Source organism: Quercus lobata, chromosome 8 (assembly GCF_001633185.2).
Source record: "Quercus lobata isolate SW786 chromosome 8, ValleyOak3.0 Primary Assembly, whole genome shotgun sequence".
In the NCBI taxonomy this organism is placed as follows: Eukaryota; Viridiplantae; Streptophyta; class Magnoliopsida; order Fagales; family Fagaceae; genus Quercus; species Quercus lobata.
Window position 1 is genome coordinate 62347859 of NC_044911.1, and position 21189 is coordinate 62369047.

Here is a 21189-nt window from a genome sequence, read left to right on the forward strand (position 1 = left end):
GCAAGCAAGTCTAGTCATTTGAAATCGCAAGGAAACAGAAAAAATAGCTAAGTAACAAGATTCCGCCTAGACGGATGTAAGTTACTGACGAAGCCAAAAAATGACAAGATCCCTTAAGAGGGAGTAAGTCATGAAAAAAAAAGTAACTAAATAACAAGATTATACGCCACGCTAGACGAAATGTGAGTTAACTGATTGAAGCCAAGATGACAAGATCCCTTAAGAGGGTGTAAGTCATGAAAAAAAAAAAAAAAAAAAGGCTAAGTAACAAGATTCCACCTGGACGGATGTGAGTTACTGACGAAGCCAAAAGATGACAAGATCCCTTAAGAGGATGTAAGTCATGAAAAGAAAAAAAATGGCTAAGTAACAAAATTCAACCTAGACAGATGTAAGTTACTGATGAAGCCAAAAGATTCCGCCTAGAAAAACGTAAGTTACTAACGAGGCTAATGTACGACAAAGTCCACCTAGACAAAAGTAAAGTACTGACGCAGGAAAAGAGTGAAGAAAAGTGCACAACAAGAAAAAGAGTGACAAGCAAGTAAGTATGCAATCATGAATATCACTAAAAGCCCAAAAACAATGAGCAGTTACCATTGTTTTAGCATTAAAATTAAAAGCCCATAAATGCTAGGCTAAAAGCATTGTTCTTAAATTAGAAATATTGTACTGAAAATGTAACTAAAAGCCCAAAATACATCGGGTAGCGAAATACGTAAAGAAAACAACAAATCGAACATAAGGCAGGGTCAAACGTTAGCAGCAGCATTGTCACCATCTGGAAGAGGCATAGGAGTGTCCCTGGGAGTATCTTCAAGAGTAGTAGATTGAGCAGCCTCGTTTGTCTCTATCTCTTAATCAACCACTTCCATATCAAGATTCTCGAGGTCTACTCCAATAGGATGTTTGATCATGTACCAACAGAGAAGCTCGAAGCCCTTGAAATACCAACTAAAGAGCACAATATTGTACTCCTCAGTTTGCTGGAAACCCTCGACGGCCTTTGCAGCAATGACCTTCAGTTTCTCCCGAGCGGCTAGGAGTTGTTCATCCTTTTCCAACGTAAGCTACCTCTCTGCCCTGAGGTCATCTCCCAGAGACTTAACTTTCTCCTTGACAGAGTTGGCCTCATCCATAGCAGTGATCAAATCCTTCTTCAATTTAGAATTTTCCACCTCCAGCCTAGACACTGACAAGGTAATCTTTGCTTCCTGAGTAAGGTACTCAGAAGTGATATGAAAGCTCTCCCCAAGCACCTGAAAATTAAGACCAATGTTAGAGACGGCACAAAAGGAAGAAAAAGGTAAGATCATGTAAATACAATACCTGTACAAGCTTATGGAGATGACGACCCACAACCTCGTTGGCCGACACTCCCGAAAACACCTTCATATCATTGGCGGTAAAAATGTCTTATGTCCAAGCCTGCGCCACCCCGGCATCATCCCAAATGTTAGAAGACTGGGAGTCAACTTTCTCCTTCTACTTATCCTCGGTCCTTCACCTTTTACTCCGTTGAGGAGGAATCTCCTCAATGAAGTGGCCGGGGAAGCCGTCCTTGCCGATTCGACAGCAGGAGTGGATGGTGTTGCTGTAGTGATGGGAATCCCCTTTTCCATCACTCGCACGCCCTTGGTCCTAAGATTGGACAACGGCTCATTCTTCTTAGCCCTCATCCAGGCATACATTCCTTGGTTAAATTTAATAGTCATTCCTGCAAAAGGAGAACACTTGAAAAAAAAAAAAAAAAAAAAAAAAAAAAAAAAAAAAAAAAAAGGATGGTTTAGCATGGACGAGCCTAACACTTACTCTTTTTTTCTTCAATGTCCAAGTTTCGTAGGACAAAAGCAGATGGTTCATGACCATGGTATTAGAAGGCAAGAGTTCATGGATCCACTAGATCGTCAAAGTCCTCAATCGTCTTTGCGTACTCGATTGCCTTCTCAATACATCCCTTGTACCTACTTTTGAGCTTGGGTCGTCTCTTAACTGCATAAGACAATGGGAAAAAGAGTTAAGTGACGACAAATAAATAAAGAAAATTAATAAGCTAGGAGGAATAATGATGCACCTAAATTCGCAGTACTCCACCGACGGAGCAGCCTTAGGAGATCACCCCAAACTTCATTAAAGGAAGTCTCCCAGTCATCCCCGGCCACAAAAAAGAACCGAGACTTCCAATATCTGAATGACGAGGGTAGATTCCGGACGATCCTAGTCCTCCTCTCCCATGGCACCAGCTCATAATACCCAGGTTCCTTAGATGCTTTCAAACGGTACTAGTAGACGAGCTCATCCACCCTGATCATATCTCTGTCTGTAGCAACCAGCCATATCCCCATACAGCTAACCACTATCCTCCATGAATTGGGCATAAGTTGCCCAGGAGCAATACCAAAGTGGCCCAACAACTTCATGATAAAGGGATGGATGGGGAACCTAAGCCCATAAAGAAAGGCAACCTCGTAAAAGCATACCTCCCCAGGGAAGAAGTGGCAAGCCTGATCCTCCTCACTAGGTAGACGGACCGTAACCCTATTTGGGAATTGAAATCTGTCCTTAAACCTAGAAAGTGTATCGCCGTCTAAACCACACACCTCATCGAGAGCATAGAAAGATCTAACCTCTCAAGGGGTAGAGACGGCAGTATCCCCCTCCACAGATCTATCACTAGATGATAACCCAGTCTCTAACTCGTTCGACCTTACCTCTGACATCACTCCCCGCTCCCTTATCAAACCCTCAAACCAATCGATTGATTGACGAAGTAGCAGTAGCAAGTCACCCATTACTATACACAAGCCACTACCCTCTAATGCGAACTTCTCGAGATGTGGGAAAACACCTAAAGACCCCCTTAAATGGGCGAAAAGGAAAGAGACAGGGGACAAAGGGCCCTAACTTCAGAGCTACCAAGCATAGGACTCAAAAAAGAAGAAGGGTAAAAATCCTAGAAAGACCAAAAAACACAGAAAAGACAGAGAAAAATCAGAAATTGCCACAGAGTTATCTACTTAAAGAAAAATAATGGGAGGAAAGAGGCCATACCTCAAAAGCGGTGGAGAGAAAGGGTAAAACGCAGAAGGTTCATAGCAACAATGGCAGCACAAGGTCAGCAATGGAAACTTGAAAAACACAGAGTAAAAGGGAAAGTGAAAGTGAAAAGTAAGGAAGAAAGAGAAGGAAGGAAGTTTAAAAAGCTAAGCACAGAAAATTGAAAAAAACAACGGGAAAACCGAGAGTCACATGGAGTGGAGCATTAAAACCACCCCTCAGGTTGCACCACGTGGCCACAACACACCCAACGCTGCCACTGCACATTGAATACGGAAGGAAATCCTAAGAGACAAAAAAAAAAAAAAAAAAAAAAAAAAAAAAAAACACCTTTCGCCTCTTGGTGATCGCCGCCACACGAACGACCACAGAGCCTGGGGGGCAACTGATGGGACTGACGAACTCAACTTCCATGAATGATGTCACCGTTACCAACGAGGTCATCCCCTAAGACAAGCTGAGTAGATGTCCACATCATTGACGAAGGTAGCAAAGCCATTCAATACGGGCAATACTACCTCGGGCGGTTACAAAGACAGCTGTATGGATCATTGGAAACCCATTGAAGTCCACATTATTGAGCACAAGGCGTTACCAAGAGAGGCATTAAAGCCACAATAACTGCCACAACGGCTAGGTGCTGTAGAAACATATATAAGGCCCTCACAAGCACTAGCACAAGGTACAGATTCACACCTAGAAATACTTATTGTTGTTCCACTACATTACTTTATTTTTTCCAAAGAATTTCCTTGTGCTAACTTTGGCATCGAAGACGTTATGGTAGGCACCACACCGATGACCACGTTGAGGGAGCTACCTTACCATTTCTATAGTCACAGAGATGAAGGCTTGGCTGCATCTAGACGCACTTACTTTGACTGACAAATTTGCACTTCATCAAGTAATATTTCAAATAATTAGTCAAGAAATAGCTCAAAATTTTTCAAAAGTAAGGCCTTGCTAGCTCATCATCTAGAAATCCTCAATTAAATGGTCCAAATTACAATACGAGTATCCACCTTCATTAACACTATCTTTTGCCAGCCTAGTCATTTCATCGATGATCTTAGACATCCCTCCCTCCTCTCTACTATTAGATCATTCACCATATTTTTTCACAATCTTTGTATCACATGCATCTTTCATGTCCAACTGTAAAAACAAATAAGTGCAAGATAATAATTGAATTTTCCAGCCTATCAAAACCAGTGTTGGTTGTGCTGCATATTTATAATACGTGTTTGAGTTACAAATTACAAGAGAATAAAGTTACAGATAGAAGAAGTTTAAAATACAAAAGAAGTCTATCTTGAAATACAAAGGAAGTCTACCTTTGACAGCTATTCTTATCACTAGCCTGATTGTTATCTACATAACTCTTTTGAATATTGGAATTCAAAGACTCCTCTTTATCACAACTAGCTTGAATTCGTATTTTGGAGTTGTCATTGATCTTATCTTTAACACCAACCCAACCTTCCACTCCTCCCTCATAAGCCTACCATTCACCATTTGATCAGTTGAGTAAGGCCAGCAAATCATAAGCATAACAGTCACAATGCTTTCTAACATTGAGTTCCACCCACTATGAGTCAACAACCCATCAATTGTATTGGAACATATGTGATTCACTTGTTAGGAACATATGTCACTATTTTATGTAATTGGCTAATCCTTTGAACAAATGCACTTTACTTGTATTTGGGTAGATCTAGGATGTGTTTAATACTTCAAGAAACAAAATTTTAAGTTCAAGTGTTAAAGTCATGCAAGTCTGTCTAAGATTCAAGTGTGAAAAGTGTTATTCATTAAAGTTCGACAACTAGCATCTATCGAGTCTTGAAGAGTTGTTCTAGCCGCGGCTCGACAGCAACTCGACAGATAGGGTATCTATCAAGATTTATGAAACTCAGAATTTTTGGTCTGTTTTTCATCCAGTCCATGATTGTATGTTTGGGCTTTCTTTTCTCACAACCCTAAACATATAAAAGGATTATTTTAAGGGCTGTCAAAGGTGACACAAGTTGCACAAGTGTTGAGCAAAGTTTGTTCAAGCAAATTGTAACTGGAGATAGAATTTACCTAGTTCATCTTTCTTGTGAAGAAGCTAATGTGTTTATGCACCGTAGGGTTTTGTAACCAAGGAGCTTCTCAATCTTCATCGTGTGATAAACTGAAGAACTTTGCAGCCAACAACCTTCTCTAGTTGGTGATTGAAGTCGCATACTGAAATCCGCGCAATTGGTTTGTCACGTACTGGGAGTCATGCATTAAAATGAGAGATTGTCACTACAGAATAAGTCCAATTGGGTATTGGGGTAAGGGTTCAACTGTAGGTTGGTATAAGGTATTGGGATTCCTTTACTTATAACCGCTTGTTGTGATAATAGTGGATTCTTGGGAGTGGTGACCTTAAAATCACCTGGTGGGGTTTTTGCCGTATAGATTTTCCCCATTCGTAAACAAATTACCATGTCAATTTAATTTCCGCTATACTTAGTTTAATTGGTGATTTTTGTGCTATCACGTACTTTGCATGTTAATTTGATTAATTAACAAACTTGGCTAATTAATCAATTAATTTATCACAATAGGTCGATACGCTTTTGGCCTATCAAATTGCATGGTGGGCTAGTAGCTCTTCTTATGGGATCCAACCCAGCCACCATATACATTCTCTTCCTTGTTCCTTCCACAAGTTCTTTTGGAACCTCTCTCTTCTTTTTCACGCACCAAGTCTGTTCTTATGACCCACAAGAACCTTTTATAACTATTCACCAATAACTATACCAAAACTCCGAGAATTAATCCCTTGTCATGAACGTGACACTTTCAAAGTTTACATAAATTACTGATTTTGATGGCTGATTGTCCAGCCATTTCATGCAACTTCTATCCACTTCCTAAAGATTATTCAAAGACTGAGTTGTTTTGCCTCCAAGTCTAGTTACTAAACTCATATATATGGAGAGGTCCAATGCTGTAAGTTTTTTGGGATACGGTTACGTATATGGGTGAGTATAGGAACTTCTAGGTCGTCAAACGTACATTGATGATGAGTGCATTGGCTCTGACTTTTTTTTGGCCCTCACTAATAACAAATTGGAGAGTAAGGTCAGCTAAGTTGCTGGTGCGCAATATCCAGGTAGGTCTCGGGGGCGAAGAAAATCCTCCATACTACCAGAAACATGTTCTTGTTATGAATAAGAGGTGAAGATAGGATAAGATGAAGTTTTTTGTAATTTAAACTCTCTGCTAAAGTTAATCCAACTATCCACAGCAGCTATGATAATCTCAAATACGAATTACAAATTGTAGATAGGATCTGCTGAAGATAGGATAAGATGAAGTTGTTTGTAATTTAAACTCTTTTATATTTTGAATCTCTGTATCTGTACAATCCTATATAAATAAAAAGTCCTAAGCCAAATTGGTTAGGCTGAAAATATTTCAAAACACTATTGTGTTTACATGGTATCAGAGCTTTTGTGACTCACGTCCTCTTCATGGCTTCTTCATCTTCCTCAGCCTCCACTGTCAACACCTCTGCCCTTCCCTCTCCCACCACACTCACCACTATTCATCATCTGATCACCATCAAACTGACCCGTGACAACTACTTACTGTGGAAAGCACTTAAGGGGTAACATCTCTATGGTTTCCTCAACGGAACCACACCTGCTTCACCTAGAATCATCACCATTGCAACTGATGGTGCCACTCAAGCTATCCAAAATCCAGAATTTCAGCATTGGCATTTGCAAGATCAAATGATACTCAACGCTATTATCTCTTCTCTCTGTGAGAAAATTCCGGCTCATATGGTAAAATATACCAACTCTTGAGATGTCTGGCAAGCATTAGAACGCATGTTCACGTCCTAATCCAAGGCTAGAACAATGCAAATCCACTATCAGCTAGCCACTTTGAAGAAAGGAAATTCATCAATAGCTGATTAGTTTCACCAGTTCACAACACTGTTGACACACTTGCTACCACTGCTCAACCTTTGAACGATTTTGAAATCGTCTCTTTTCTTCTAGCTGGTCTTGGATCAGACTATGATTCATTTGTCACGTTAGTGACTACAAGGGTTGATCCTCTCTTCATTGAAGAACTGTATGGGCATCTATTAGCTCATGAACTTCAGCTTGAACATCAACAACCAATTGTTGACCCCTCACTTGGAGGGGCAAATTTTGCAAGGTGAGGAAACTCACATGGTGGTTATGGAGGTGGCCATTCCTCTTTGTCTTCTGGTCGTGGCTCTCCCTCCCCCAATCAGAAAAATAATAGAGGCTAGGGGCGTGGCCGTGGTAACACAAATTCTTCGAATCGTCCAATCTATCAAGTGTGCAACAAGATGGGACATTCAACAATCAATTGCTATTATCGATGTGATAATTCTTATTCCAGTGACTCCTCCAATATGCATGCACTGCTTACAACTCCACAGACCCCCTCGAGTCTCAACTGGTATCTGGATTCAGGTGTAACTCACCATCTCACAGCTGATCTTGCCAATTTAAATGTGAAGGTAGATGAATATCATGGTCCTAATCAAATTCGAATTGGTAACGACCTTGGTTTGACTGTAAAACATATTGGTTCTACTAAATTATCCACTCCTACTTCTTCCTTTCTTTTACAGATGTTTTGCATGTCTCATATTACCAAAAATTTAATCTATGTTCATAAGTTTACCAATGATACTAATACTTCAATTGCATTTCACCCCACTTATTTCATTGTGAAGGATCACACAACTAAGAAAGTTCTGCTGCATGGGCCGAGTAAAGATGGGTTGTACCAATTTCCTTCTACTTTCAATAAAATTCCCTCGTTGTCGTCCATCTTTGATGGTGAACGTACCTCTCCAGATCAATGGCATTCATGCTTAGGACATCCTGCTTTTTGTATTGTTCGTCATGTTCTTGCTAGATTTAGTTTGCCTTTTAGTTCAAATAATATTATTCGCCCTTGTTCTGCTTGTTTCAATTCTAAGAGTAAACAGCTTCCATTTTCTTCATCCTGTAGTCAAATTAATTTTTCATTGGAATTAATTTACACTGATGTATGGGGCCCTTCTCCTATTTGTTCTAAATCTAGTTCTAAATATTATGTCTCATTTTTGGATGCCTATGGTCGTTATACTTAGCTTTATCCCATGACAAATAAAAGTGATGTTCTGTCTATTTTTATTAAATGGCAAAAATATGTGGAACGATATTTTAATAAAAAAATTAAAATGGTTCAATTTGATTGGGGTGGTGAATATCGCTCTTTACACAAATTTTTGCAAAATTGTGGCATTACTCATCATGTTGGGTCCTCACACACACCAACAAAATGGTGTTGTGGAACGTAAACATTGTCATGTTGTGTAAACAGGCCTAATCTTACTATATCATGCAAAAATTCCTCTTCAATTTTAGGATGATGCTTTTCAAACGGCTTGTTATCTGATTAATAGGCTTCCTACCTCCACTATTAAAAATTTATCTCCTTTTGAAAAACTTTTTAACCGAGCTCCTGATTATAATTTCTTGCGTATTTTTGGTTTAGCTTCTTATGCCCATTTGATAAATGATGTGTCGTTATTTTCCGATTTATTTTCAGAATTGTCATACTCTCACATAAGGAGAGATGATAATAAAGTTGCTCATAGCTTAGCTAGGTTAGCTCTGACATCACCAAGTTGTATTGTGTGGATGGAGGATATTCTATTTCGCACTTTACCTTTTGTTTAGGCTGATTTGGCCACTCTTTAGTTTATTTCAATAAAAGTCTTCTTTCACCCAAAAAAAAAAAAAAAAAAAGTTTACTAAAAACCAATTAGTATATTGATTTAATAATAAAGATAAATCATCATATAGTGAGTGCCATAGGTTGATTTTTATTTTTATTTTTGAACAATATAGAGCAGATGTCATATGTTGAAATTCTATAGTGTAAAAAAAATACTAACCTACTGTTTTACATGAATTTATTAGTGACATCACTTTTATGATTCATTAATAATAATAAACCAAGTCATTAATTATGAAAATGATGGAAAAAAAGCGTCTCACCACATTTATGGCCATACAAATTTTTAAACAGTGTCATCTTTCTTTAACTTGCAATTACAAGGGAAAACTAGTTGGTACTAGAATTCTAAACAATAACACATACTACTTTTTTGTAATCATGCTCATTAACCTTATATCCTTAATCAAATGGTCCAAATTACAGTAAGAGGACCCACCTTCACTTACACTTTCTTTTGCCAACCTAGCCATCTCAACAGCTGATTTCATGAAAATCTCCCTCCTCTCCCCCATCAAATGATTCACCATTTTTTCTACCATAACTCTATCACACACATCCTTCATGTCCATTCCCAACTTCCAAACCTCACTCACAAACCTACTATTTGTTTGTTGATCAGCAACGTAAGGCCAACAAATCATGGGCACCCCAGCCACTATGCACTCTAAGGTAGAGTTCCATCCACTATGAGTCAAAAACCCACTAATAGCCTGGTGGGCCAAAACCTCCTCTTGTGGGACCCAACCCACCATATACCCTTGATCCTTTGTCCCTTCAACAAGTTCAAGTGGAATTTGACCTTCGCCATCTTTTTGGGTCACCAAGTTAGGCCTTATAGCCCATAAAAAGCGTTTCTTGCTATTAACCAAACCATACCAAAACTCCATGAGCTTATCCTTTGTCATGACCATAATGTTTCCAAAACTTACATAGATTACAGATTTCAAAGGTTGAGCATTGAGCCACACCATACAGCTTTTTTCCACTTCGAAGAGGCTGTTTGGAGACAAAGATTGCAACAATGTCGTTTTGGATTCAAGTTTAGATTTAAGAATTGCATGGAGGGGTCCAATAGTATAAGTTTTGGGACATTTTGTGCGTATGTGAGATAGTACAAGTCCTTCTAAATCTTCAAATATGTTAAGTATGAGCGCATGGGCTCAAGGGGATTGCCTAGTCATATTTTTAAGCTGTTGGAGATTCGGGTCTGCTGTGTTTCTTACTCGGCAAAAACTAGGTAAGTCTCGAATTCGAAGAAAAGTTTCCATGCCTGGCACACTCCTTATAAAGCAATCCACGTCTTCGTTTTCTAGAGTGGTTACCATACTTTTCATTAGTAAAAAATTTGACATAAACATTTCTTTGTTGAGAAACAAAACAAATTTTTGTAACAAATTCCACTAATATTTTTAATTCGTAAAAAATAATAAAACTATCATAGAATTATTTATACTTTCAAACTAAGAAAATTATAGCTATGTTATATATATATATGCAAACAAGTGATCATCTGCGGCAATGACAACACCAAGAAATGAAGGAATTACTACTCAAAAGAAAGAAACTATCACATGATATCTCGGTAGGATCAAATATATCTATGATTTTTCTTTTTCTTTTCCGGTTATTGATTTTTTGCATTTTAGTGTTGAAGAATGTCAATATGTATTAAATCAATAACTCATACAAAAAATTCTAGTCTTCTCTATCCAATTAGTTTAGCCAGAAAACAAAAAGGTTTGAGTATAGCTCATGAAAGTTTCGACATCTTTGACATGCACCTGTGCATGGCTAATTTTATTTGAATTTTAAAATGATATTTTACCAGTCTAATTGTCTATTCCTTAATTACTAAATGGGTAGTTCATGATAAACAAAAGAGGTTGCTGTCATTTTGAGTCTAAAATATAAATTGCTTAGCTGCCATGCCATCAAGCATCACACTCCATAGCTACCTAAATGGCCCATATCTTAATATCTATGGTCCCTAAAAGGTCCAATTTGTAGTGTTTGTTGTATTAGATAGAAAAAGATCGAGGTCACTGTCTTGACTCTTGATAGCCTTCCTGATAATTAAGAATAATAAAATTGTGATTGTGGAAAAATATTATATTTAGGGTAAATTACAACTTACCCACATGTGGTTTGGCCGAAATTTAAGTTGCCTACTTGTGGTTTGAATTTGACACTTTACTCACCTGAGATTTGACCAAAATTTAAATTATTTACCTATGGTTTGAAATCTCATGATAAAAGTTTTCCGCTAGATCCTTTTGATCTTGCATTTTTATGTTTTTTTGTGTTTTTGAAGGAGAGAGACACAAAAGTAGAGCAAAATTACATATTTAGCCATGTTTTTAACAAAGATATATTACGGAATTTTAACTGAACTGACCTCAAGTAGGTAAAGTGTCAAATGTCTAACCATAGGTAAGCAACTTAAATTTCGGTCAAACCACAGGTGGGTAAACTGTAATTTACCCTTATATTTATATGAAATTATTAATAACATAATGTCTCTTATGCACCAATAATGACATTCACTACAATAATTATGAAAAAGGATTATAAAATTTTTTATGTAAACAAGAAAGCAAATACAAATTTGGCCAGAGTGAGAAAGATTACCTTTAATGGGAAGATCGCCAGTTTCTATCATATCTTGAATACAAAAATAAGCCCAGAAGGAGCAAGCACTGATTGTACGGAAATGAATGACCGAAATACCAAGCTCATCGCCAACATCAATAAGAAAGCTCAAGCTACCGTCTGCTATGATACAAGTCATCGACTGTCCAGTAGCTGAATTTAACTGACCAAAAGACATCATTACTTTAAATAATGGCTCAGTTACCAATTTAATGGAATCGAACACTTCCATGAATCGGTAACCAGCTCGTGGGTGATCAGTTGGAAGGCCATCTGGGATGCTCTTGAATTGAAATCTAGGAAAACACGCAAGACGGTCTAGTATGTCGGTGTGAAGGACAAGGCGATTGTGGTTGTGATCGGTGTTGAGAAAGGTGATGTTTAGGCCAGAAAGTGAAAGAAGCTGAGCAAGATTGAGCATGGAGTTGACATGTCCTTATGCTGGAAAAGGAAAGATAAGAACATGGGGAGCTTTCGATTCGGGTTCCATCTGAGCTTGATCTAGGGTGCTAATTGCTAAGTTTTCAGTGTGTCTCTGGCAAGAACTAGTGCCATATACATGCATATATATGGGGTGGTATATATGTTTTTGACTGGTAGATGTATGCATGTGACTAAAACTTGTTGCACGTGTATATGTTGTGCAACAAATGCTGCCAATATTATTAAGGGTAAACTACATTATTGGTCCCTATCATATACATTATATTTCAATTTGATCCATAACCTTTTAATTGTGTCAATTTGGTCCCTAACATTTTAGTATTGTGTCAATTTAGTCCCTAACGTTATCTTTTGGATAAAAATTTATGACTTGTCTAATGGTCAAAACAAAAAATTGGCTTACATTAATGAGACAATAAACTTAAATTTTATTTTGGTCGTTTGTCATGTTAGCAATTTCCATCTAAAATATAACATTAAGGACTAAATTAACACGACATTGAAAGGTTAAGGATCAAATTAACACAATTGAAAAGTTAGGGACTAAATTAAAATATGGTGTAAAGGTTAGGGACCAATTATGTAGCTTACCCTATTATTAATTATCATTGTGTTGGAATCACGATTAATCAGAGCTGAGTCCAAATCTTCTATCTCACTCTTCTTACTCCACTATATACTCCACAAATAAAAATATGCCACATATCCATCTAATTTATTAAATGCTAAATTTATGCATTATATTATTTCAATTACCTAAATATGATGGATTATTTATTTATTTATTTTAGGAAATTGAAATAATATAAGACATAAATTTAACATTTAATAAATTAGATCGACATGTGGCATATTTTTATTTGTGGAGTATATAGTGGAGCAAGAAGAGGAGTCCAAATCTTCTATCTCACTCTTCCTGCTCCATTATATACTCCACAAATAAAAACATATCACATATCCATCTAATTTATTAAATGCTAAATTTATGCCTTATATTATTTCAGTTACCTAAATATGATGGGTTATTTATTTATTTATTGGCGTAAATGCTCTTTTCGTCCTTACATTTTGGGGTCATTTCTATTTTGGTCCCTACATTTCTATTTTATCACTTTTAGTCCCTAAACCAATTAATACGTGACATTTAAGTCCTTACCATTAACCAACTAACAGAAAAAGCTGACGTAGCTAACAGAACACCTTATTAGCTGACATGATGCTGATGTGGTTATTAAAATATTATTAAAAAAAATATTATTTAGCATTTTTATATGCCACGTCAACATTTTAATTTTTTTATAAAAGTTATGTTAGACAATTTAAACCAAAAAAAAAAAAATTAAAAAAAAAATTAAACTCAATCCTAAGACCCAGAAAAATTAAACTCAATTCCAGGACTTCTCAAACTCAGAAAAACTAAACTCAAATCAACCACTCCATAAATCTTAATCCCAAGACCCACAGCGAGCTCCTACACCACGAACCAAGGTCCACCCACAGCACCATGACCCCACGCTGATGTCCACCGTGACAACCTAAAATCTCAGATCGACCACCACCAAAACCCAAATCGCAACCTACACGTCACATTCCTCAAAACCCAAACCCAAATCAGTCATGCTCCTCCTCCACCAATCAAAACCCAAACCCATAGACTGGCTTCACTGGCAACAGATCGAAGATGTTGGAGGTGGGTATGGCTTCGGAGAGTGGGGTGGAGCTGCGTTGGAGTGTGGGTGGACATCGAACCTTCGAAGGAGTGTGGGGTGGAGCAACTTTGATCTGTCGTCGGTGCGTGGGGGTGGAGCTAAAGGGTTTCGTAGCGGTTGCTTTCTCTTGGAATTGGAACTGGAGGGCTTGTGAGGCTGAGGGTTGTGAGTTTTGGGGCGAGCGAGAGTGTAGGGAGAGAATAAGCTCGTTGAAGAAATGGAAGCAACAACAGAAGCCATTTTTAGTTTTGGCCCAAACGAAATGAAAGAAGTGGCAAAGAAAAGTATTGGGAGTTTTTTAACCCAAACCCAGAAACGGTGCCATTGGATATACTCCAAACCTAGATCTGCTCCTAATAAGAACATAAAAAAGGAAAGGAAAAAAAAAAAACCATTCAGATCTGGGTTGGTGTTTGTGTACAATTGATTTTTGTGGAAGAATTTGTGTACAAATTTTAGAATATTTTGGGTTTCTATTCTTTTGTTCTTGGGATTGAATATTCTGGGTTTGTTGTTCTTGTGTGTTCATGATCAAGATGAATTTGGAATAGGAATTTGATAATTTGAATGTGAAATTTATGAGTTTATGGGTTTCTAATCTTATTGTTCTTGTTCAAGGATCTGAGATCTCCATTCATATGATTTTTTGTTTTTAATTCTGTTTGTAATTTTTTTTATTTAGTTAAATTTTTTTTTTTTTAATTTAGACGCTGATGTGTCCTTTTTTAATGTCGAAATATATATATTTTTTAATTATTATTTTAATGTACCGTTAGCCACGTCAGCTTTTTCTGTTAATTGGCTGACAGTAAGGACTTAAATGTCATGCGTTAATTAGTTTAATGACTAAAAGTGGTAAAATAAAAATGTAGGGACCAAAATAGAAATGACCCCAAAATGTAGGGACAAAAAGAGCATTTACGCCTTATTTATTTTAGGAAATTGAAATAATATAAGGCATAAATTTAGCATTTAATAAATTAGATGAACATGTGGTATATTTTTATTTATGGAGTATATAGTGGAGCAAGAAGAGTAAGATAAAAGATTTGGACTCATAAAAGAAACCAATCGGCATCTTGGTTTGATAATAAAAGACAATTATCATGAAGTAGGCGCTGTAGGTTGATTTTTTTTTTTTTTTTTCTGTGAACCATATGAAGTGGACATCATAATTTGAAATACTATTGTATTTTAAAAATAAATGATAAAAATATAATTGGACTAACCTTTTACATGAATTCATTAGTGGCATCAATTTTATGGCAAATTAATTACAATAAATCAAATCATTAATCATGAAAAAGTAGGTAAAAAAATTGTGTTGCCACACTTAGACCATAAAATTTTGAATAGTGCCATCTTTCTTAATTTGCAATTACTAAGGAAAACCACTTGGTACTAAAATTCTAAACAATAACAACTCAAGAAATGATAGTACATACTATTTTGTTGTAGCCATGCTCATTAATCTTATATCCTTAATCAAATGGTCCAAATTACGGTAAGAGGACCCACCTTCACTCACACTTTCTTTTGCCAACCTAGCCTTCTCAACAATTGATTTCCTGAAAATCTCCCTCGTCTCCTTCATCAAATGATTCACCATATTTTCTACCATAACTCTGTCACACACATCCTTCATGTCCATTACCAATTTCCAAACCTCACTCACAAACCTACTATTTATTTGTTGATCAGCAAAGTAAGGCCAACAAATCATGGGCACCCCAGCCACGATGCTCTCTAAGGTAGAGTTCCATCTACTATGAGTCAAAAACCCACCTACAGCTTGGTGGACCAAGACCTCCTCTTGTGGGACCCAACCCACCATATACCCTCTATCCTTTGTCCCTTCAACTAGTTCCACTGGAATTTGACCTTCACCATCTTTTTGGATCACCAAGTCGGGCCTTATGGCCCATAAAAAGCGCTTCTTGCTATTAACCAAACCATACCAAAACTCCATGAGCTTGTCCTTTGTCATGGTTGTAATGCTTCCAAAGCTTACATATATTACAGATTTGAAAGGTTGAGCATCGAGCCACACCATGCAGCTTCTATCCACTTCGAAGAGGCTATTTGGAGACTGAGATTGCAACAATGTCGTTTTGGATTCAAGTTTAGATTTAAGTATTGCATGGAGGGGTCCAATGGTATAGATTTTGGGACATTTTGTGCGAATGTGGGAGAGTACAGGTTCTTCTAAATCTTCAAACGTGTTGAGTATAAGCGAATGGGCTCGAGGGGATTGCCTAGTCCTATTTGCAAAAAGTTGAAGATTTGGGTTTGCTAGGTTGCTTACTTGGCAAAAACTAGGTAAGTCTCAGATTCGAAGAAAAGTTTCCATGCCTGGAACACTTCTTATTAGGCGGTCCATGTCTTCATTTTCTAGAGTGGTTACCATACTTCTCGTTAGTAAGACATTTGACTCAATATTTCTTTATGGAGAAACGAAACAAACGTTAATTAGTAACAAATTTCACTAATATTTTTAATTCGTAAAAAATAATAAAACTATCAAAGAATTATTCATATTGTCAAACTGAGAAAATTCTAGCTATGTTCAAAAAGAATTGTGAGATGTAAAGCCTGTAATTGTTCTTTGAAAACCAGTGATCATATGTGACAGTGACAACACTAAGAAATGAAGGCATGGCTCCTTAAAAGAAACAAACAAACTAAACTATCATGATTACAAATATATCTATGAGTTTTCTTTTGTTTCCCGGTTTTTTTGTTTGTTTTTTTTATTTCAAGTTAGTGTTGAAGAATGTCAATATGTATAAAATTAATAACTCAAACGAAGAATCTAATCTTCTCTATCCAATTAGCTTTAGCCAAAAACCAAAACAAAAACAAACAAAAAATGGCCCGTTTGATAAGAGATTTTTAATAACATTGTTTAAGTTTTGTGAAAATATATGTGAGTAAAAAAGTGTGAAAATATGTGTTGTGGTATTTAAACAACCGATTACCAAACAGGGCCAAAGGTTCGAAAGTATAGCTCATGATGAAGTTTCGTCATCTTTGACAAGCACCTGCGCATGGCTAATTTATTTGAATTTTAAAATGATACTTTACCAGTCTAATTGCCTATTTATTAATTATTAAATGTGCAGCTCATGACAAACAAAAGAGGTCGTTGTCATTTTGAGTCTAAATAGCTTAGTTGCCATGCTATCAAGCCATTATAGACCCAAGGTTTGATATGTTAAATTATCAATGGTCCTAAAAGTTTAAAATATTGAGATATGTTAAATTTAATTATTTAATCATATAATTTTAATACTCCCTCTTACATGTGGGTTAAAACTACTTTTTAATAGGTGAGGCTCAACGCATAGAAATTTAAATAGGAAGTAGAGTGAAAGAAACAAAGATCGAACTCAGATCTCATATTTAAATACCTCTCTCTCTCTCTCTCTCTCTCTGTTATGACCTCCATAGCCAAAGCTTTGAAACTTTGACAGGGTCTATTTGGCTTTGTATGATGATTGGCTTTGGCCTCCCCTGTGTCTAGTTTATATTATCAGGAGGGAGATTTCTGCTTGCCTGTTTTCAAAACAGTGTTTGTAGTGTTTGTTGTGTTGGAAAAAACCTATTTCATTAAAAAAAAAGGGCGATGTCTTGACTCTTGACGGCCTGCCTAATACTTTGTAATAATAAAATTGTGATTGATATGTAAAATTGTGATTGCTGTAATATTATATTTATATGAAATTATTGATAACCCAATGTTTGTTATGTACTAATAAAAATAGTCACTACCATAATTATGAAAAAGATTTTATATATTTTTTTTTATGTAATTAAACAAGAAAGCAAATACGAATTTGCTAATGGATGCCACATGACAGAGTGAGAAAGATTACCACTAATGGGAAGTTCGCCAGCTTCTATCATATCTTGAATACAAAAGCAAGCCAAGAAGTAGCAAGCACTGCCTGTACGGAAATGAATGACTGGAATACCAAGCTCATTGCCAACATCAATAGGAAAGCTCAAGATTCCATCTGCTATGATACAAGTCACCGACTGTCCAGTAGCTGAATTTAACTTACCAGAACACAACATCTCTCTAAATAATGGTATAGTTACCAATTCAAAGGAATCAAACATTTCCATGAATCGGACACCGGCTCGTGGGTGATCATCTGGAAGGCCATCTGGGATGCTCTTGAATTGGAAATTTGGAATCCAGGAAAACATGCAAAACGGTGTAGAATATTGGAGTGAAGGACAAGGCGATTATGGTTGTGATCTGTATTGAGAAAGGTGATGTTGAGGCCAGCAAGTGAAAGAAGCTGAGCTAGATTGAGCATGGAGTTGACATGTCCTTGTGCTGGAAGTGGAAAGATGAGAACATGTGGAGTTTTTGATTCTAGTGGTTCCATGCTTGTGTGAGCTCGATCTAGGATTCTTCTAGGGTGCTAATTGCTAAGTGCGGCAGTCAGGGCTCTATATGCATGTACTTCTATATGTGGTGGAATGTATTTGACAGGTCGATGCATTATTATTTATCATTGTATGCGTGGAAATGACGACCATGTGGGCTCACTAGATAGTGAGACAATAATCTTATGTGCCGACCAGCTTCTATATTCTTTTCAAAACAAATACAAATGTGGCAGTCTATGTCAGTGCTATTTATATTTTTTCAAAACTAATACAAACGTGGCAATCCATCAGTCCATGTCAGAGCTATTTTAAACAAGCAACCAGTGGTTTTGCGGTAACGTATTATATTTTTCTAGCTCATGGGATGGAACAAAAGTCATGTGGTACAGGATTAATAATTGGGAGTCGCGACTCGCGAGTTCGGCATCTTACAGTCATTAGCATATATAAAAGTAAATATTTTCCATTTTTAAATTCCAGAGTCCAGAAAATTGCCACAAGTTCCTAGTATGATGTATGACTAAAGGGAAACATGAAGTTAATTATTTATTTATTTTTTGAAAACCAAGTAAATTAGGTAATAAATAAATGAAATAAGCATTATGCCATCTATCAAAACTGTATTTATAAAATTTGATGATCTTGAATCTGTCTTAGATTTTTTTTAGAATGATTTTGTCTATGAAATGGGTGGACATATTCCCTCCAATTTCCAGTATTATAAAAATTAATGAATGCTCTAAGAAAATTGATTTAAAAAATATTTTTGAAAACTTTTTATTAAAAACAAAATGATAATTTTTTTGTTACATCTTTATATATTTTTTATAAAAGTTGTATCAAATTTTTCTAAAATTATCGATTAACAAATATTCTAAAAGTACCATTAATCATGGATAGAAGTTGCATGAAATGGCTGGACAATCAGCCATCAAAATCAGTAATTTATGTAAACTTTGGAAGTGTCACGTTCATGACAAGGAATCAACTCTCGGAGTTTTGGTATTATTGGTGAATAGTTATAAAAGGTTCTTGTGGGTCATAAGAACAGACTTGGCGTGTGAAAAAGAAGAGAAAGAGGTTCCAAAAGAACTTGTGGAAGGAACTAGGAAGAGAATGTACGGTGGCCGGGTTGGGTCCCATAAGAAGAGATACTAGCCCACCATGCAATTGATGGGTTTTTGACTCATAGCGGGTGGAACTCAATGTTAGAGAGCATTGTGACTGGTGTGCCCATGATTTGCTGGCCTTATTCAACTGATCAAATGGTGAATAGTAGTTGGCTTGTGAGGGAGGAGTGGAAGGTTGGGTTGGTGTTAAGGATAAGATCAACAACAACTCCAAAATACGAATCCAAGCTAGTTGTGATAAAGAGGAGTCTTTGAATTCCAAAATTCAAAAGAATGGTGGAAGTAACAATTAAGCTAGTGATAAGAATAGCTGTCAAAGATCGACTTCCATTGTATTTTAAGATAGACTTCTTTTGTATTTTAACTCCTTCTATTTGTAATTGAGTCCTCTTGTAACTTGTAACTCAAACACGTATTATAAATATGCAGCACAGCCAACACTGATTTTGATAGGCTAGAAAATTCAATCATTATCTTACATTTATTTGTTTTTACAGTTGGACATGAAAGATGCATGTGATATGGAGATTGTGCAAAAAGATGGTGAATGATCTAATAGTAGAGAGGAGGGAGGAATTTCTAAGATCATCAATGAAATGACTAGGTTGGCAAAAGATGGTATAATAAAGGTGGATTCTCATATTGTAATTTGGACGGTCTAATTGAGGATTTCTAGATGATGAGCTAACAAGGCCTTACTTAAACTTTCGAGCTATTTCTTGACTAATTATTTTCAATATTATTGAGATTCTAAAATTTTAATTTATGGAAGAACCAAATAGTATCATTCAATCACCAAAATTTTGATGAGAGTTGTGAAGGTTCAATACTATATACTAAGATAAGAAAATATGATATTAAAATTGTCATATGTCCATTCATTTTTAAGAAAAAAAAAATCAAGATCATCAAATTTTATAAATTCAATTTTGAATGATCTAATAGTAGAAAGGAGGAAGGAGTTTCTAAGATCAAAGAATGAGAAGCCTAGGTTAGCAAAAGAGAGTGTTGATGAAGGTGAATGATTGTATTGTAAATTGGACCATTTGATCGAGAATATTAGGATGATGAGCCAGCAAGGCCTTAATGCTAAGAACTTTTGAGCTATATCCGAAATAGTTATTTACAATAATATTGTGGTTCTAAAATTCTAATTTAAGAAGGATTGTAAATTCTAGTTAATTCAACTGATAAAATTCTTATTTTTGAATAAAATATTTACGGTTCTAACCCCGTATGCACAAAAAATCAATTGATATTTTAACTTGATAATAAAGAAATTAATCACCATAAAACAGATATCATAGGTTTAAATTTTATTGTATCTATAAAAACAAAATATGAAAGGATTGAATAGTATCACTTTATCATCAAAACTTGATAAGAGTTGAGATGGTTCAGTATTTTATATCAAGAAAATAATTTTCGGCCATGGGTCAAAGAAAAATAAAGCAAAGAGAGATAATTTTTTGAGGCACTTTAGCTTCATTGATTCAAAATCTTCAAATCTAAAGCAAACAGAGACTCAATCTTTAGATCTACTGCAAAGAGAGACAGAAAGTTAAAGGGAAAAACAATGAACAAAACTCAAACAACAATGAACAAAACTCCATATTTTCACAAACCCATTCATACAGCATCAGCAAGAAAGAGAGAGATTGAGAGAGTTTTGAGATTAATACCAGTGGTTAAGTTTGTGAGAGAGTTAAAGAGAGAGACTGTGAGGGAGCTTCTTTTTTCCTTTTGCTAGGACCATACGAGTGGTTAAGTCTGAGGTTTCAAATTTTGAAATCTCAGATTTTTTTTTTTTTTTTTTTATGGAATATTTTGGAATATGCCATAGAATATTCTATGGCATATTCCATATTCTCCTTTACGTTGAAGTGCTGAACCCATTCGGTGGGTGTTTTTTTTTTACTTTTTTATGTAAGTCTATAGCCACGTTTAAAACGCGGCTATAGACTTAACCTATAGCCGCGTTTAAA

At 36.1% G+C, this 21189-nt stretch overlaps 2 pseudogenes; both read right to left on the reverse strand.

Moving 5' to 3' along the window:
* Nucleotides 1-9233: 9233 nt before the first annotated feature.
* Nucleotides 9234-12010, reverse strand: LOC115954453 (annotated as a pseudogene).
* Nucleotides 12011-15014: 3004 nt separating this feature from the next.
* LOC115957938 lies at nucleotides 15015-18135 on the reverse strand (annotated as a pseudogene).
* Between the last annotated feature and the right edge of the window lie 3054 nt (nucleotides 18136-21189).